The 5,350-nt window shown below is 41.1% G+C and overlaps 1 non-coding gene across 1 annotated transcript; it reads right to left on the bottom strand.

Moving 5' to 3' along the window:
- Positions 1-291: 291 nt before the first annotated feature.
- On the bottom strand, positions 292-396 carry LOC113853370. The gene has a single exon (XR_003502543.1). It is a non-coding gene; the product is annotated as a small nucleolar RNA R71 (small nucleolar RNA).
- Positions 397-5,350: the final 4,954 nt, after the last annotated feature.

Genomic DNA, 5,350 nt, shown 5'->3' with positions numbered 1-5,350 from the left:
ATGTGGACGCCCCTTTTGTTTTGAAAACTGGATTAATTCAACTTCTACCTAAATTTCATGGTTTTGCAGGTGAAGACCCTCACAAACACTTGAAGGAGTTTCACATTGTATGTTCCACCATGAGACCTCAAGGTGTTCCGAAGGAGCATGTCAAGTTGAAGGCATTTCCATTCTCTCTTATGGATTTGGCTAAAGACTGGTTGTATTATCTTCCACCTGGCTCTATTACAAGTTGGGACACCCTCAAGAGATTGTTCTTGGAAAATTTTTTCCTGCCTCAAGAGCTGCCTCAATAAGAAAGGAAATATGTGGTATTAGGCAGCTGGAAAGGGAAAGTTTGTATGAATATTGGGAGCGTTTCAAGAGACTTTGTGCTAGCTGCCCCTATCATCAGATAAGTGACCAGCTCCTAATCCAATACTTCTATGAGGGCTTACACCCAATGGATAGGAGCATGATCGACGCAGCTAGTGGGGGAGCCTTAGTTGACAAGATTCCCGCTGCCGCTAGAAACCTCATTGAAAATATGGCAGCTAACTCTCAACAGTTTGCTACAAGGCAAAATTCTCTCATGTCCAAGAGTGTCAATGAAATTCAAACTTCAGACTCACACAAGCTGGAGCATAAGCTAGATGAGTTGGCTTCTATAGTGAAACAGTTGGCATCCATCCAAAAGAATTCTGCTGCATATACACCTCCACCTCCATCCATTCCAGTAATGCTTTGTGGGATTTGTTCATCTACGGATCACTTCACTGATAGTTGCCCCACGTTGCAAGAAACTGAATCTTCGGAAGGTAATCCTCAAGCTTATGCTGCTAATATTTATGCTAATGAATTCCCTTTTCAGCAGCCACAGCAACAACAAAGCTGGGATTTATCTTCCAATAGATATAATCCCGGTTGGAGGAACCATCCTAACTTAAGGTGAGGAGGAAATGCACAGCATCAAGGCTCTAGCCAACCATCCAACAACCATTTCCAACCGCATCAAGCTGGACAAAGCAAGCCATATTTAGCCCAACAACATCACCATCCATCATCTTCATCTCAACAACACCACCAAACATCCCCTTCACTAGCTCCTGCATCTCAAAAGAATGAGTCACCTTTGGAAGACCTTGTGAAGCAACTCACCATGAGTAATCTCAATTTCCAGCAACAGAGTTAGGCCTTCCAACAACAGACTCAAGCAAGTATCAAGATCTTGGAGAATCAAATGGGTCAACTTGCTTCATCCCTAAATCAACTTCAATCTCAAGGTTCAAGCAATCTCCCTGCACAAACTGTAACAAACCCAAAGAATGTGAGTGCCATTACCTTGAGATCTAGTAAGGTGATGCAAGAGCCAGAAATGCCTAAGGAGAAGGATCTTAGTTGCACTTTAGCTGCAGAAGGTGAAGGAGGAGAGATTAAGAGCCAAGAGCAGCCTGCACCTATGCCTACACCATGTCAACCAAAAGTGGTAGACAAAGAGGAGAGGTTCATTCCTATTCCCTTCCCTCAAAGAATGGTTCAGCCCAGCAAGAAGCAAGAAGAGGTTGATAAAGAAATTCTGGATACTTTCAGAAAAGTTGAAGTCAATATCCCCTTATTACATGCTATCAAGCAAATCCCAAAGTACGCCAAATTCCTTAAGGACTTGTGCACTCATAGAAGGCGGCTAAAGGGTAATGAAAGAGTGAACATGGGGAGGAATGTATCAGCTCTTTTTGAGAGGCAGAAAACTTCCATGCCTGAGAAATACAAAGATCCAGGGACGTTTACTATTCCCTGCATTATAGGAAACAATAGGATAGATAATGCCATGCTTGATTTAGGTGCATCTATTAATGTTATGCCTTTATCTATCTTCATATCTTTGTCTCTTGGACCATTGCAGCCCACAGGTGTCATCATCCAGCTAGCAAACAGGAGCACAGCACATCCAGCTGGACTTGTGGAGGATGTGTTAGTGAGGGTGAATGACCTCATTTTTCCAGCTGATTTTTACATCCTTGACATGAAAGAGTCAATGGATAGTGTTGCACCAATCATTTTGGGAAGACCGTTCTTAAAGACTGCAAGAACGAAGATTGATGTGTATGCCGGATCACTTACAATGGAGTTTGGAGACAGTGTTGTCCGCTTTAACATACTTGATGCTATGAAGCACCCAAATGAAGAACACTTTGTTATCTATATTAACCATCTTGATGAATTAATAGATGATAATTTGTCTGAATTTCTAGGAGAAGACTCTCTCCTTAATTTTTCTGATTGTGTAGATACTTCCAATTGTGAATCGTGTAATAGTTCTTCTCTATGTGACATTTGTGCTGAGATTTCTGATTATTTGAATGCAAATTCTACTACTTTCAACGTTGATGAACCTGAAAATTCCATAGGATTAGAATGTGATGTATTGAGTATAACAAGTACAATTGAATCTAACGCCTTTGGTTTGAATATTGCAGAGACTTTGTCAAATGAAAGTGCCAAATCACTTCCTTCTGTGGAGCAACCTCCCACATTGGAGTTGAAGCCCCTACCAGAACATTATGAGAAGCTCCCAGTCATTATTTCCACCAAGCTTGAAGATGATCAAGAGGAGCTATTGTTAGAAGTAATTAAAAGGCACAAGAGAGCTATTGGATGGACTTTAGCTGACATTCTTGGTATTAGCCCTCTCCTGTGCATGCACAAAATTCTGTTGAAAGAGGGGACTGAACTAGTGAAGCAGCTTCAGAGGAAAAGAAAGAGGAAGAGGAAGAGGAAGAGGAAAAGGAAGCCACAACTCCAAGAACTAGAAGCGCTGCACTTAGGAGCATATGAAGACTCAAGAACCTACAAGGAGAGAACCAAGCAGTATCATGATAAATTGATAGGTAGAGGAGAGTCCTGTGTAGGTCAAAAGATGCTTCTATTCAACTCCTCTCTCAAATTTATGCCTGGAAAGCTTCGCTCAAGGTGGATTGGTCCATTTATAGTCACACAAGTGTTTCCTAATGGTGTAGTGGTAATCAAGAGTGACTCCACTAACAAATGTTTCATAGTGAATGGACATTGCCTGAAGCATTTTTTGGAGAACTCAGTTCCCTTGGAGGAGATTGAAGAGGTGGATGTGTACTCCCCTATCATTTCCTTCAACCAAGACCCCTGTCATGAGTAAATCACTTTGCACGTCAAGCTAGTGACGTTAAAGAAGCGCTCTGTGAGAGGCAACTCACACGTGAATAAGGATTTTTGCTCTTTCCCTTTGCATTCTTTCAATTGAGTTTTTGTTTTTATTTGTTTTCATTAGATACAATTCAATTTTGTGTGAATAATTTTCTGTGGACTCAGAATTTTTGCAGGGATTGTGGCAGCAGCAAACACTTTGGGTACTCATTCATGCTTGGTACAAATTATTTTTCGTGAGAGTGGTCACTTTCATAAGCCATAGTGGTCACTTTGGCTCAAGGTAAGCATATTTCTCTCTGTAGTTCCCACTTTTAAGAGTGAAAGTGGCTACTTTGACACCCAGGAGGTCAATAGTTTGCGCGTGGACACTTTCAAGTCCAATAGTGGCCACGCGCAATTCACTTTGCAATTTGGGGCTTACTGTAGTTGGCACTTTCTTCAATGAAAGTAACCACGCGAATATGCTCACAAAGAGGAACTCTCTGGAGTTCCCACTTTGAAGCCCCATAGTAACCATGCGCATATGCCCACACACACAACCTCACTGTAGTTGCCACTTTCTTCCTTGAAAGTGGCCACGCGCACCCACTTTCACGTTCCAAATTTCACACACCCACTCACACCCACTCACCCCCATTCACACCCACTCACACCTACTCACTCCTAGTCCCAAGACGCACCTTCCCTCACCACACCCAAGGCTTCAAGTAAGGTAATTCTCTCAATTTCTCTCTATTTATGGTTAGGGTGCTTAGATTCCCCAATTTGGGGCTTTTCAATTTTACTTGTTTTTTATTGAAATTGAGGTGTAATTCTTGTGTAATTGAGCATTCTTACATGAATTAGAGAGGGTGAGGTCCCTAACTTGCACCCAATGGGGTGTATTACTCCCATCCAATTGGGCGTTCCCACTTTTGCCCCCAAAGTGGCCACGCCCACTTCCTCTTTGCCATGACTCTCATTTATTGTTTTTGTTATGCTCCCGTCCTTCATTTTTATGCTCTAAACATGCAAATAATGCTATTAACCTTCTTGCTCATGTGTGTTAGTGCCTAAATTTGGTTCGTGCCTATTTCCATTTAGTTTTGTCCCCTCCATTTTGCTGTTTTGCTTTTCAAATTCCATGCCATTTCACTTTTGCTGCACTTGATCCTCATGCACATTACATAATTAACCATGATTGTTGATCTTTCTGGGTGTTGAACATGCATTTCGTGACTTTAATTTCACTAATTGCTGCATTATGGTCCTTGAGCTTAGAAGCCATATTCTGCTATACATTGGATTGCTATACATAGTGAACGTATGCCACACCATTCTCTGTGCTTAATTGTTCCTGTCTGTACCATTTGAGCTCTATGCTTTGCCCACAGAATACCTCTTTTTATGGAATGGAATGTGTTTGTAGGCTATGTACCATGATTGACATTGGTTGCCCTCTGAGTCATATGTAGCACTATACACCCTTTTGCACACAAATTACTTAGGATGGTATCAAATTATTTTGCAACCCCTAGTTTGATTGCTTGTTGTTGTGTGTTACAATGGAGGGTTGACCCAATTTCCCTGCACTACCCATTCACATATTCTTTCTTCTCTGCAGATAATGTCAAGCAATCCTAGAAGGAACTTTGAATACATCATCTATAAAAAGGGGAGTGAACTCTTTGTCCCTGTTTTGCATTTATTTCTCGCTTACTTTTCCTCATTTCATGCCTTCTCTTTTCTTTTTAATCTAGTCTTGTTTTATAACTTTGCTTTTATGCTCTGATTGCATTTCCCATCCAACCCATACTCATTCTCATTTTTGTACATATTTACTGTCCCTACCATTTTGAACATATTTTCTTGTCGGGTGAATTGTACTCTCATTTTGCAAGTTATTATCACTTTTACCATGGTAGTGAATTGGGCCTTTCTTCTTTTTTTCTGTGTGCATATTACATGTATTTTTGCATTCATCTTCTAGAACTTGCCCTGTTTCTTAATTAAATATGCATTGTGCAATTTTCCATCTAGATGATTGAGGCCTTCTTTGCACATACCCCCCCACCCTTGCACCTCCTTTCCCTTGTTCCCCATGTCTTACTTTTACCAAACTTAGTCTGCACCAATAATTTCCCTTCCTTAAGAGAGGCATTTCTTTTGAGTTGCCTCAAGATTTAGTGCAAGCAACTAAGTTTGGGGT

This window comes from Abrus precatorius, unplaced genomic scaffold (genome assembly GCF_003935025.1).
Source record: "Abrus precatorius isolate BTA unplaced genomic scaffold, Abrus_2018 Scaffold10, whole genome shotgun sequence".
Classification (NCBI taxonomy): domain Eukaryota; kingdom Viridiplantae; phylum Streptophyta; class Magnoliopsida; order Fabales; family Fabaceae; genus Abrus; species Abrus precatorius.
This window is presented reverse-complemented; position numbering and strand designations above follow the sequence as displayed.